Source organism: Leptonychotes weddellii, chromosome 10, assembly GCF_054177405.1.
Source record: "Leptonychotes weddellii isolate Sample4059 chromosome 10, ASM5417740v2, whole genome shotgun sequence".
In the NCBI taxonomy this organism is placed as follows: domain Eukaryota; kingdom Metazoa; phylum Chordata; class Mammalia; order Carnivora; family Phocidae; genus Leptonychotes; species Leptonychotes weddellii.
In genome coordinates this window covers 4,575,527-4,590,512 of record NC_138378.1, presented here as the reverse complement: position 1 = coordinate 4,590,512, position 14,986 = coordinate 4,575,527, and positions in this window count along the sequence as shown.

Here is a 14,986-nt window from a genome sequence, read left to right as displayed (position 1 = left end):
CTGGAGTGGGGGGTGGGGTGGGAGGGATGGGGTGACTGGGTGATAGACACGGGGGAGGGTATGTGCTCTGGTAAGCGCTGTGAATTGTGCAAGACTGTTGAATCTCAGATCTGTACCTCTGAAACAAATAATGCAATATATGTTAAGAAAAAAAAAAAGAAGAAGAAGAAGAAGGTAGCAGGAGGGGAAGAATGAAGCGGGGGAAATCGGGAGGGGTAGACGAACCATGAGAGACGATGGACTCTGAAAAACAAACTGAGGGTTATAGAGGGGAGGGGAGTGGGAGGATGGGTTAGCCTGGTGGTGGGTATTGAGGAGGGCACATTCTGCATGGAGCACTGGGTGTTATGCACAAACAACGAATCATGGAACACTACATCTAAAACTAGTGATGTAATGTAGGGGATTAACATAAGAATAAAAATATATATATATATAAAATAAATAAATAAAACAAACTACTGCTGCTGTTTCTTGATTTGGGAGTGTTTTGGAGTTAGGGATTGATAAGAGATTTTGGACTTAAAAGGTTGTCAGCACTCCCCAGATTAGGTAAAAAGGGCTGTGACTTCCACCTCTCACAGCTTTCTCCTCCCATCCCCCCACTTCTCCCCCTCACTCCCCTCCCCCGCCTCCCTCTCGACGAGGCCTGCGGCCGCTGCCCTTAATGAGATGCTCCGTGGAGGTGCCCACATGACAAGCAGCTGAGGGAAACCTCTGTCCAGCAGCTCATGAGGACCCGAGGGAGGCTTTACTCCAACGGCCCACAAGGACCTGAATCCCACCAGCAATCACTGATCCTTCTCCGTGAAGCCTTAAGATGGCAGCACCGTGTGAGGGACCCTGACCCAGATGACCCAACTGAGCTGCACCCGGATTCCTGACCCACAGAAGTTGTGACATCACAAAGGATATTTTAAGCCACTCAGTTTGGGTAATTGTTACACAGTAATAGATAACAAATACGGGCTATTTCTAAATAGCAAACCCACCCAATCGCCATCGTGTTCAGGAGAGCCCAGGGAATCCCCACAGGCTCTGAAGAATTCCAGAATTCTGGAACATTCCCCTGAGCCACATGGGCTTCACCATGAGGAGCAGAGCCCTTTTGCAGGGAATCTCCTTCAGGAAGCTCTTCCTTAAAATTGCGCGAGCTGGATTAGCATTCCAAATGACACTTGGCATTTCAAGTCTGGGGGACAAAGCCGGAAAATAATTCACAATCCCTCTAACCTCAAATTACCATTTAAAGACTGTCCTTAATGGTCCACAGGGGCTGGATATATCGTCTCTTGAGTCAGCCAAAAGGTGAAGACACAGGGCAGTGGGCTGGGTGAAGAGCAGGGTTCAAATCCAGACCTTCTCCTTTCAGACCATGTGGCTTTGGGCAGGTGGTCGGGACTTCCCAGACCCCTGCTTCCTCACCTGGGAAATGAGCACACACAACTCACTCTCACGGGGGTGGTGTGAGGATCAACAGGGATGAGGATAGAAAGGGCTTAGCAGAGGATATACACCTGCAAATCCCTCAAAGCAAAGGAATAGATTCTTTAGAAACAGGGCAAAGACAAAATGAGATGCTGGTGATAAAGCATCTGTTAAGACGTCTAGACTGGCCAAGGGATTCAGCCAAGGGTGGCTGGCGGTACTCTCACTGCTATCATTGTTGTAAACTAGAACGAGCCTACCTCCACAAAGTTCGGCTGTCCCCGGGTGTTACAATTCCGTGCACCACATTTATTCGCCACGTACCACATTTAAGACCTGGGGGTTGCTAGGGCTCAAGGGAAAGCTGGGTGCTCCTTCCAAAATCCACAAATAAATTAAGCTCCCCCCACACCCCCATGAAAAAATAAATGTTAATATCTTTCTGGGCCATTCATTCAAACTTTAAAAATGGAGCCCAGAATAATTGTGGATTTTACACTTGCTATGTGTAATTGCATTGCCTGGAGGTGACCTGACTGGGCTTTGGTTTGGGGAGATGATTGTATGGTTAATAAACCGTGTTCTGCATGGGTGGGTAATGATTCTGGTTATTCGATGGTAACCCCTGGATAAGCCGCAGCCTTGGAATCCCGGGCACCCAGAGAGAGCCACCGGCTCCCCCAGAGAAATTAGGCACGGGTGTAAGCAACTGTTGTCTCTGTGCTGGTATGTGGGTCTGATTGATTGATTTGCCGTGCAGGACGCTCTCATTTAATTAGGAAATAAATCTTGCCTCTCGATGTCTGACTGTAACATTCCCACAAGGACACACAAGGAATGTTGATCGGGGTACACTGGGCGAAGACAAACCCGCTCATGCCGCATGGTGAGCACAGAGCAGTGGAGCGGAGTCAGCCCCAGAGCCGGAGGCTGGGGTGCCGAGTGTCCTGGAAAAGGGGTGCACGGACAGGGCTGAGCCGGCTGGTGCCTCTTACAGGGAAAGGGAGCCTGGACAGCCACTGGGTGGGGACATAAAGTAAAGCTAATGTGGATTGCATTTCCTGGGGCTCTACTAAGTGTCAGTGTGATAGTCTGACCCCACTGCTTGACGTTTGACGGCTCGCCCATCTGTCTCCCACTCTGCCCACATCTGGGCACGCTGGAAAGAAAGCAGGGTGCTTGCTCCTTTGGCACCAGTGGGACGTTCAAACCATGCATGGCACCCCTCAGCCTTGCCCCACCCCCGGCCACCACCACGACCCCAAGAGTCTGCCCTGCCAGCATTCTCCCCTGCCACTTCAAGACCAGCTCAGGAAGCTGCCTTTCTCTCTCTAGGAATCCTCATTATGTAAGTAATAAATGTCTTCCTGGCCTTCTGGTGTGTGCACTGCAACCAGCCTCTACGTCGGGCTGGTTTGGGTGGAGTCCATCCTGTCTCTGCAAGGCGGTGGGCTGGCCAGCCTGGTACTGTGCTGCGTTCACTGCCTCTTGCCAGCAGCCCCGCACACGCAGTCCTCCCCTGAGCCCCTAGCACAGGGAGACAGACAGAAGCTCTACAAGGTGAAGTGACTTGCCCAAGGTCACACAGCCGTGGAGCCAGATGGCAAGCCCCACTCTGCCTGACCCCAGAGATGCCACAAAACCACTTTGGGAACATTCCATGAGCTCACTGAGAGCGAACTACTTGCCGGACACAGCTGTTCCCTCTGCCCGGAGCACACGAGTGCTAGGATTCTAAAAATCCCCTCCCTGCCCCCAGGATTCCGAACGCTCCTCCCCAGAACCTGGGACTCTGAGGACACAGAGGTGCCTGTTTCATGGCACCTTTGACCATGAGATAGGAGGATTATCTGGACTACCCTGAGGGGACCAGCATAATCACTTGAGCCCTGAAAAGTGGAGAGAGTTCTCTGGCTGGAGGCAGAAGGGGAAGTCAGGAGATGTGAAGCACGAGGAAGACTGAACACGTCACGGGCACTTTCAGGATGGAGGAGGCCACGTGAGCAGGAAGGCAGTAGCCTCTAGAAGCTACAAACCCCTCCCGGCCAACAACCAGCAAGAAAACGGGGACCCCAGTCTTCTAGTCACGTGGAACTGTATTCTGCCAAAACTCTGAATTAGCCTAGAAGAGGACTGTCCCCCAGGACTCCAGAGAAGAGTTCAGACTGGCCGACACCGTGATTTTGGCCTCGTGAGACCCTAAGCAGAGAACAGCAACGCCCATCTGGATTTCTGACCAGAGCTAGGAAATGATAAATGGGTGCTGTTTTAAACCCTTAAATGTGGGATGATTTATCACAGCAGCAGTAAAAAGCTAAAAGCTAATACACTGGGTGTGCCAAGAGCATAAGTCCCGGTGTGCTATTTGCCTGGCCCTTTGTCCAGTTATGCCTGCGGGATAGGTATGTAGGCCTCCTTACTGCTTGCTATAAAATGGCTGGTTCCCAAGCTCAGTGTGTCCCAGCTCAGGGTGACACGCACCCACCACACTGGCCCTATGGCACCCGAGGGCATGTCGGCTGATGCTCATGCAGCGAAGTGCTTCATCTCTGACCCCCAGAGACCCGAGTCTTCTGCCAGCATCCATGGATCAGTGACATGCTAATTTTGTAGCCTCTGAGTAAACTCGAAGGAATCCCAGAGCTGACAAGACTTCCTTCCCCATGTCCTCGTTAAACCGCAAACCATGCTCAGCTTTCAGCTGGTGGCCCCACTCTGTCCTTGACACACACCATCCTTTGTACCAGCTCATCACAAAACAATTCCCCACTGATCTGAGCAACATTCTGACTCACATCTTAGTCCCCTAACAGCTTGGTATTCCTGGTCAGCCAGGAATCATGTCTGGCTTTTCTCACCATTACACACAGCGTCCAGAACAATTAGGCACACAATAGGTGTTTAATATTTGTTGAAAGAAGAAAGGTACTGCTGGTGACGAAGTCAGAGCCGCTCAGCCCTTGAGACAGTCACAGTCCAATATAATCTTTACGATGCAGCTTTATAATAAAATACAGTCACCTCTGACGTTCAAATGCAATGCTTTCCGAAAAACATGTGTGAAAGTTTAGTGTTTAAAATCCTAGCTTTCACTTTACATGGCATTAGGAAGGTTCTGTTCTCAAAAAGTGAAAACATTTTCACAAAGTCCCTGCTCACCCTTAGCCTTCAGCCATACTGTTCCGTGCCAGAACCCCACAGGTGACTCTTGTTGGTGTTTTTTTCAAAACTAGACAAAAAACCACCACACTTCCCTCCTGTGAGCACCCACTTGGGCCAGGGCTGTACCACGTTGTCCAACAGCAACGTGATGGTGGATTTCGTACAAGTGGACCAGCTGCCAGAGGTGCCCAGATGAAACATTATTTCTGGGGGAGTGTGAGGGTATTTCTGGATGAGATTAGCATCTGAACCAGTGGACTCAGGAGAGTAGATTGCCCTCCCCGATGGGGGGCGGGCTCCCCCAATCCACAGAGGGCCAGAAGAGAAGAGCAGGTGGAGGAAGGAGAGATTTGCCGCACCTTCTTCCTGTCTGCCTGCTTGAGCGAGAACATCTCCTCTCATGTTTTCCTGCCCCTAGACAGGGATTTACCCCGCCGGCTCCCCAGGCTCCCCCAGGCGTCCAGACTCAGAGTGGAGTTCCATCACCAGCTTTCCTGGATCTCCAGCTTGCCGATGGCAGATCATGGGACTTCTTAGCCTCCGTAACTGCATGAGCCAATTCCCCGTAACAAATGAATATATATTTACTGGAGATATCGTTCCGGAGGACCCATGTCACTTGCAATGGGAGACCTTCACTTCCCATCCCTGGTTTCAGTGATCTCTGTTTCCTGCTCGTCTTTATAAAAGAATTACACTGAAACGCAGGAGCGTATTCACACACTTGCACCAACAAAAGCCAAGGGAGCTACGAAGACGGTGCCGGGACCCACCCTGATCTTGGGCATGCAGGCTGCTCACCAGGAGGCAGGTGGCAGCTGATATTCATCTGCAGGCTGATACAGCAAGGGTTACCCTCCAACACACGAGAAAATGCACCAAGTGGAAGAGAAAAGCATGCGTCTTCCAAATTTCCTCCAAACATGACTCTCTTGCACTGTTGTTTCCCCAGTTCCAGTAGAGATATGGGTATGGAGAAATAGCTAAGCTTCCTCTCCACCAGGGCAGCCTGAGTGAAGCAATCAACAGCAACTGACAGGCCAAGTCAGGATCCAGGACCCTCCTGGGAAGGGCAGAGACGGTGGCCACCTGTAGATCCCGGGTCCTGCGGGAAGAGGGTGCGGCCCCTCCCGCAGGTCACCACCTTGGCGAGCTGGCGCCCAGCGTGGCCGGATCTGCCCATTCCTCAAAGGAGGCGGGACGCTCTGGATTTTATAAATGTGAAATCTCCCAAATGTTTACAGGTTTTAAAATCTTTTTTTTTTTTTTTAGCTTTTTGTGTTTAAATTACTGTTAAAGACTCTCTGCCCGTGAAACCAGATATGCCAGCAATCCAGTTTGCAATTTCTAAAGTAAACCCGTATTTCCCAGTACTTTTCTGACACCTGCATTTGGATGTCTAAGAGGAATCTCGAAGTTGACATGTCAAAAATGAAATTCTTGATTCCAGAATCTGCTGCAGCCACGAGCCCTGGCTTCCTCTCGGCTCCTGACAGCGATCCTTGGGCCCTGCCCCTTCCGCCCCCACCACCTCGGTGACAGAATGGGCATGTGGCCCGTGATCACACCGTTTGCGGGGGTGATGGTTGTGGTAGATGGTGCGGTCTGTGACAAATGTCACTGTGTGCTGGCCTGGAGGTGACACATGTCACTTCTGTTCATGGCTCATTACCCAAAGTCTCCCAACCACCCCTACTGGAAGGCGGGGGGGGGGGGGAATGTTCATTAGCAGTAACAGTGTCCACTGCAGGGACTAGCAACTTCTATTACTGCTAAATTTTAGTTTTGCAAGAATATTTTTTTAATTACTGAACTTTTCTTTTAAGATTTTATTTATTTTTGCAAGAGAGAGAGCACTGGGGGAGGGGCAGAGGGAGAGGGAGAAGCAGACTCCCCGCTGAGAAGGGAGCCCAACATGGGGCTCGATCCCAGGACCCTGGGATCATGACCTGAGCCGAAGGCAGATGCTTCACCGACTGAGCCACCCAGGCGCCCGCGAGTAAAGAATACTGAAAATATATAACCTTTACCGCCATTTATTAAATGAGGGCTGGCCAGGTCTGGCCTGCCACCTCTTTTTGTCAGTGAAGTTTTATTGGGACACAGCCAGGCTCATTTGTTTGCATACTGATGGGTCCGCTTTCCTGCTACATGGCCAAGCGGGGTGGTTGCGACAGACATTGTAGATCCTGCAAAGCTGAAAATATCTACTTTCTGGCCCTTGACAGAACAGGTCTCCCCATCCCCAGACAACAGCACTTACTATCGCAATCATCTCATAAAAGAACAATTTAACACTGAGAAAGTAAACACAGTCTCTCCAAATAGAGGCCCGTTCTTAAACCAAACCTTGATGGAAAAGATGTGATGTCTTCATTTTCTTCGTTGATCTACGAAGAGAGAAAGCTCAGCAGAGACGTGCCATGGGGCACAGACAGATGTCCTTCAGGGGCTACAAACTCCAAGGCTGGGATGGTGGCCGGGCTTGGGGGCGGAGCAGGAAAGTGAAGTGGGTCAGGTGGGCCTGGGGCAGCCTGCAGAACTCATGCCCGCCTGGGGGGCGGCGCCATCCAGCTGAAGCCCGTGGCTGTCGTGGCTGTCGTGAGCGGCACAGAGCCCCCTGGGGTGAGCGGCAGCACAGAGCCCAGTGTAGCCGAGACTTCTGATTCCCCCAAAGGATCCGAAGTACAGACCTCAGGTTGCCCATCAGTCCCCACTTTAAAAAGAAAACTGTACAGGGCTGATTTCATGTCTGGAGCTGAAAAACAGGGAACAGATATTCTGTGGAAAAAGAGGACTCTTCCACCTTATCAGTCATCTTCATGTTTTAAAAAAAGCCTTGAAGCAAAAATGACCAGAAGTCATTAAAAAAAAAAATGAAGTGCAGGAAGCATTGACAGGCGCTACAAGATGGGTGAACCTCAGAAACATAATGCGAAGTGAGAGAAGTCAGACACGAAAGGCCAGACACCTACCATAGGGAAAACAGTGTGCAAAAATAAAAATAGAATTACCATAGGATCCAGGAGTTCTCTACTGGGTATTTACCAAAGAAACTGAAAACACTAATTCAAAAAAAGATGTATGCACTCTGTTTACTGCAGCATTGTTTACGATAGCCAAGATACGGAAGCAACCCAAGTGTCCATCGGCGGATGAATGGATAAAGGAGATGGGGTGTATATACACAATGGAATATTACTCAGCCATCAAAAAGAATGAAATCTTGCCATTTGCAACAAGAGGGGTGGACCTAGAGGGCATTACGTATGGTCCCAAAGAGATAAACCTGAGGAGACAGAGAGCAGGTTGGTTCGTGGTTAGCAGATGCTGGAGGCAGCAGAGGCAGGTGCCGATGGGCAGTGGGGACAGGATTTCCTTCTGGAGGATGAGAACGGTTTAGGAGGAGAGGGGAAGATTGCACAACATCTTGAATGTGCTAAGCAGTACTGAATTGTGCATTTTAAACTGGTTCTTTTTATGTAATGTGAGTTTCACCTCAATAACAACAACAACAAAGATGACCAGAGGTTGTTTTATTTTTTTTAAGTTGTCAACTCTGGGCATCGTGTGTGAAATTATTCTTTTTTTTTTTTTTTTAAGATTTATTTATTTGACAGAGAGAGATAGCGAGAGAAGGAACACAAGCAGGGGGAGCAGGAGAGGGAGAAGCAGGCTTCCCGCCAAGCAGGGAGCCCGATGCGGGGCTTGATCCCAGGACCCTGGGATCACGACCTGAGCCGAAGGCAGACGCGTAACGACTGAGCCACCCAGGCGCCCCGTGAAATTATTCTTTTACAGTTTTTCAACTTGGAGATATATACCTAAGTATCTATTACGCACCACACAGGTCAGATGAAACCGGACGGAGGACACGACAGGCCCCTGAGCCTCCAGTTTGCCACCCTGGATCTTGATCACCTGTGTTGGCCACCTGGGCACTATTTCTGTAAGCCACCACCGCCCAGGGGACCTGCTTCATGGAATCCTTCCCTGCTTTGGAAAACTGCGCTGGTGGGATCAGAGATAAAAATAAATCCTAGGCATGCTGGTCCAAAGAAGCCAGACACAAAAGAGAATGTGCTGTGTGATTCCATTTACATAAAGTGCAAAAGTAGGCAAAACTGAAGGATGCAGAGAGAAGTCAGGGTGACGGGGTCTTTGTGGGGATGGGGACTGGGGGTCCCAGGAGGGAGGGGGTAGCTGTGCATGGGCTGTGGCTTAATCTGGACGACGGTGACCCGAGCATGTTCAGTTGTGAAACTGCATTAGCTAAACACTTGGGATGTGTGCACTTCCGTTTTAGAGAAGTTTAAATATAAATCATAAATGCGTAAATCCATCAGATACATTTAATCTCCTGCCAAATCTTCGAAATGCAGACCCAGGCCTTGGCTTCAGGTTGCAAGCCGCCAGATGGGTGAGTCTGTCTGTGGATCCAAACCTCCCTACCCTGGGATGTTAAGACGTCCCTGAAGGAAATCCAACACACGGGAGGTGGATTGCAAGGGCTCATTACAGCTTCCATCTCATGCACACAGAAATAGCCTTCCTGCCGTCTCAGGATCCCCTCTGGACACCAAGATCTAAAGCAGGGCATGCACGCAGCATATCACTGCAGACCCACCCAGCTCAGGGAGCAGAGGGTCCACACCCGCTCCTGTGGACATTGAGAGCTCAGGAGAGAAAACAGAGGACAGAGGATGCTACCAACCCAGACCCAACTGTTCTCAGGCTTGGGAGCAGGAAAAAAGACATGGGCTTGCAGAGGGCAAACACTTCTCTAATCTTTTTGGAAAGAATCTGAATGCACTCGTCTGTTACTGAGTCTTTGGAGAAGATGCTAGCCCCCACCTTCCCTCCCTGGGCTCACAGACACCTAGAGGGGAGCCCAGGAAGGCTGGAAAGGCCCATGACAATGGCCAGAATGGCTTTCCAGAGCCCCCAGCCCCCAGTCCAGGCCCAGCATCCTGGCCCTTTGAATGGGTCCAACAGCATCAGCTCAGGAGACCTTGTTTTTAGTCTGTCAGCGTCTGCCCAAACACAGGGGATCCTATAAGCTGATTACCCCTGTACTTTCCCCTTAAAATAGAAGAGGTCAAGTCCCCATCATGGGACAGAGCCCAGGTACAGCCCCACCTCCAGCACCACCCCAGGGTGGCGGTGGGGAGAAGGAGAGAGAAAGAGACAAAGAGGGAGAAACAGACAGAAAGAGACTAGGCAGGAGGGAGCAAGAGACAGAAGCAGACAAAAAGAGGGAGACATGCCAAGGACAGGAGGATAGAGGGACAGAGAGACAGAGAGAGGGGAGGGAGGAAGGAGGAGAGGGAAGGGGTAGACAGGGATGGATTGGTTTTCTTTCTTTACTTTTCTTCTTTTGAACTTCCAGCGGGAGGGGAGCGTCTGATTTCCCAGGAAAGGGGCAGCTCCCGAGAAGCATCTGTGGTGTGCACTGGGCAATGAGCCTGGAACCAGACTGCACGAGTTTAAATCCCAGCTCTGTGTCCGGGGAACCACACGATCCCAGAGATGAGCTGCCTTCTGGGTGACCAGTTGGTCAAGTTACCCCTGCAAGTGCCACACTGGGCCACGTACTTCCAATAGCAGCCACCCCCTCGCTAAGCACAGTCCATGACACTGTTGTCCAATTTAGCATTTGTCTCAGGCAGAATCGTCCTGGGCGGGCCACGTGTGCTGTCCCCCTTGGGTCACCAGCTGGGGCTGGCCTGGCTTCAAGCCCCACCTTCCATCAGGTCGGGTGATACGGGCCCCCACGGGGGCACTTGGCCTCAGGCTGTGCTGAGGGTCAATGATACACAGTACGCACCTATTGGCTGGGGACCCTTCATGTTGACAGTGAGGCTGGCCGAGTTCAGAGCCATCCCAGCGCTGGGACCAAGGATGCACTTACCTGCCCTGAGGATCACAGGTCTTGTCCCTGACCTGTCTTAAGCAGGGTCCCCCCAAAGCTCTTAGGAGCTGGTGATCTGGAGAAGAGCAAGTGAGGGAGTCAGGGAGAGTGACCAGTCAGGACTATTCCTATCCCAGTCCCAACCCACAAGGGGCTTGCCCACAGGCCCCAGCAAAGGGGGTGAGCCTGCTTCACACCATGATGATTTGGCTCTGGACCCTGCCGTTGATTGACACAGACCTTAGCGGTCTGTTGAGGGCAATGGCCAGATATGGGGTACAGGGGTCTGGAGACACGGGGGCTCAGCTTCCAGGGTCCAGCTCATGCCAGCCGAGATCCTACCACTTGCCCAGGGGCTGCAAGGGCTGGGCCTGGGGTTCCCCAGCCCTGAAAACCCCTCCCCGGCTCTCATTTCCCCAGCCGTGGCCCTTCCAAATCATCCCCCTTTCAAAAGTAAAAACCAGAGTGGAGTTGTCATTAAGCAAATTCTGTGCTCCTCCCCTTGTCCCAAAATCCTGAAGGAGGACAGGAACAAAGTCCCGCTATCTTCTGGGAAAGATAGAAAGAAAACAGCAAGAACACATCGAAAATTAATATTCCAATAAACTTGGAGGCCACACGCTTGTTTTCTGAGGGCTCTGGAGCCTGTCACATCTCGGGCAGCCTGAATCCTGCCGGGATGCACTTCCCACATCCTGGGTGACAGTGGGGGCCTGACATTTCACGCAGAGGATGTCTCTGAACTGGGGCCTCGACAAATAGCAGTCACTTCTGAATCCATTCCTCTAAAAGGTCACCAGCCAGACGCCCACAGAAAACCCGGCAGGCCCCTGCCATTCCCCATCTTTCTCTGCCCCCTCCCGCTCCCCCTCTCTGGCCTGCTGAGCCAGCACAAGCCTGAGGGCACCAGCCAGACCATCACCTTCCCGACACCTGGCATCCCCTTCTTCCTGCCTAGGGAGGGCCCCGCGGGAGATGCTCACGTCCCTGTCCTCACCGTGGGAGGACCAGGAGGCTCCTGGGCCCAGAACCTTCCCTTGCTGCCTGGGGTGTTTTCCTGCACCTGGAGGAGCCCAAAGCCCCCCACGCCCCAGGGAACGAAGCCCTTCGTGAAGCACAGCCCCAGCAGACCCCTCCCCAGCCAGGCTCTACTCCAGGCTCTGCAACGGAACAGCTCGCACCCGCCCGGTCTGGCCCCCACCGCAGTCAGGAACCTCGCCATCCTGCCGTGTGCACCAGGGGCTCTGGCCCAGGGCTGGGAGGCGTCCAGGACCCCCGGGGAAGACAGGACGCAAGGCCCCCCACCTGCCAGAGGGAGAAAAGCTCTCCTGCCAGGTATGGGCTGGGACAGTCAAGCAGCAAGAGAGTATCCGCTTTCCCTGGGGAGCAAGAACCAAGGGCTCCTTCCTTGATTATCACGGTTTTCTTCAGTGAGAAAAGAAGAGTTGCCCCAGCTGGCGACCCTGGGCCCCTCTGCCAGCCACCCTGCAGCACCTCCCAGCCGGAGCATGCACCTGCGTCCACCCCTTCCTTTGCTCGTCCCGTCATTCACGCACCCAGCGCACGGCTGAGCGCCTACTGTGTGCCGACGACTGTGCTCCAAGCAAGGCTGGGTGCCCCGGCCCCCTTGGAGCTGACGGCCTCGTGATCACTGGTCAGTCCACCAGCCACAGACCCGAAGGGAGAATGGCAAACTTTGACCAGCTCTGTGAGGCAGAAGAGGTGACAGGGCCCTACTCTAGCGTGGGGACATCTTGCAAGGACCCCGAGAAGGTCATCGTTAAGCCAAGAATTTGGCCAAGTGTGTGTGGGGTGGTGAAGTCTGGCAGTGGGATGAGCAGCGGGTGGAGACCCCTGCAGGGGAGAGTGGGGTCAGAGGAAACCAGAGAGGCAGGACGTGTGCCCCACTACTGCCCCCCCGGCCCCTGCTGGCTGCCACTGTGCCACCCACTGCACCTGGAGGACCTCAAAGCTCAGCCGTGGTCCACTCACCTGGGGGGCCAGGGGCAGGCACCATCCACAGCGAGTAAGTGCGGGAGGGCTGCTCCCTTGGTGGCCGGCTGCGGACAGGGGCTTGGCATCCCCGTGCCTCAGTTTCCCCCTCTGAGCTTGCAGAGGCAGGAGTGGGCTGTAGGGCCTCACATACGCAGGTCTGCTCACCCTGAACACATTCTTGGGAGGATACCACACTCTCTGTGGACCTCAAAGGTTCTGACTTGTCTAGAGTGAATCTCCACTGGCTCTAGAAACGTCTGCATTTTGCACAGACCTGCTGGAGTCCCATTCCGAGGCAGACGGGGGAACAGCGAGTCAGGAGGGGCAGCAGCCCTGAGGGGTCGAGAGCTGACTCTGGGGCCAAACTCGGAGTTTGGAATCCTGATCCACATCTTCTGTGCTGTGTGGCCTTTAGCAATTTACTTAACTTCCGTGGGCCGCTGTTGTCCCGGGAAATGGGAATACTAGTAAAAATAGCAAGAGCCACCTCATGGGGTTACTGTGGAGATGGCACGTGGTCATCACGACATGAAGGGTAGGTACGATTGTGTCCCTGAGGGCGGACTCCTTGGAGGAACAGCGCACCCTGGCCTTCTGGAGGGGACAGCGGACAGACCCTCCTCAACCAGATTCAACCACCCAGCCATCTACGTGTCTTCATCCCAGAAACCACTTTTGACTAAGCATCCTGCTAAGAGCTCACTTTAGCTACATTTTCTCAGTTAATTTATGTCTAAATGTGCTTTTATCTAAGAGTCTTCGTGTTTTATGCTTTTCATGAAAAGCAATGCATACTGCCTTAGCAGAAAATGAGTAAAATATAAAACGCACACGGATGAACAGAAGACCCCACCACCAGCGTTGGCCCGGGGTGGAGGTCAATCCCCGCTCCCCAGGTGCCTCTGAGAGCTATGATGTGCCTGCCCCCTCCCCCGCCTCCTGTAAGCACGCCCCCCCATCCATGACGTCACCCTTCCTAGAGCCATCCCAAGCCCCTGTGCTGGGAGGAGCACAGGCCTCACCATTCATTCATCTTCTCCTGGCTCTGTCATTTCTTCACTCTGTCACCCAGTCGACTATCTCAGGCCAGCAGGCCTGGGTCTGAATCCTAGCAGCCCTGTGACCCTGGCCCCCTTCCTCATCCTTTGAATGGGGCCAGGATTCCATAAGGATTCCAGAAGGATTCAAACACCACAAAGCCCTTCACATAGTGCCTGGCATACAGTAAGTGCTCAATAAGTGCACCAATAAATGTTATTCCTGGTGGGGGTGATGGTGGGACAGAGGAGGTGTTATCAAGGCCAACCACCAGCCTGGGCCCCTGAGGCTCAAGCCCACATGGGACCTGGGGTGAGGTGCCAAACACCACCGGGTCATCTCACCGGTGGGGCAAGGACCTGGCTCCAAGGGGGACATTAACCCCCTGGCACTTGGGCCTGGGCTGGAGTAGGGAGTGCAGGAAGGAGTTGCCCATGACCTGTGCGGGCAGGGGGCCGCGCCGACAACTCATGATCCGGGTCCCCACCGTGCTCCCAGACCTCCTTGTGGCCAAGGGCAGAACGTCCTCGTCCCTCGATGTTCATGCAACAAGCCAGGCAGGTGTTGGGAGTCGGCAAACCCCTCAGAGTTCAGTGGAAACCACACAGAACCAGGTCCCCATGGGCCACTGTTTGGAAGACAGACAACAGGGAGGACACACTCAGAGCAGGGGAGACTCTAGCCTGTAGTCCACGCAGCCCCTTGTCCAGGGGGACCCTCCGCTGGGCCAAGGGGTGCACAGCTCTACCGAGCGGGGCTTGCAGGACTGACCACCTCTGAGGGCTGCTGAGCAGAGTCAGTGGGGACAGGCTGTAAAGAACCAGGCAATAGTAAACATCCATACATATTTTGTATGTGTGAACGTGTGAACTTTTTTCAGTTCCATTCCGGGAAGAAAAAAAAAAAAAAAAAAGAGTGCTGCTTACCAAAACAGAACTCGGAGCCTCCTCCCTCTCCTCCTCCCTCCCCCGGAGTAGGAGCTGTCAGCAAGGGGTTAAAGAGCAGCCTTGTCAGCTGTCACTTGGTCGGGCTGTTTGCAAGAAGTGGGAACAGCCTTGCCAGTGGGAAGGGAAGCGCCCCCGGCCGCAGGCTGGGGATGCGCGTGCCCACGCCGCCCCCTGCTGGGCAGACGCGGAGTTGCAGGAGCAGAGGCGCGGCCCGCGGGGACTTGGGCGCCCCCCCCCCACCCCCCGGGTGAGGTTCCCCGCGGAGGGGGGCGCCGAGCCGAGCCGGGGGGTCTCCGGGGCGTAGGTGAAGCGCCTCCCCTGCCAGCTCACGCCTTAAAGGAGAGGGGGCAGGGCTGACAGCGGCTGGGGAGCGCTGACGGAGGGCACCCTGGCAAAGGACGGCCCCACCCCAGCAAGAACAGGCCCGGAGAGGCGGGGGGCGCCCTCGTTCCCGCTGCCCGGTGGTCCCTGGAAATGCCCACACCCACTTCCCCAGCGCCCGCTC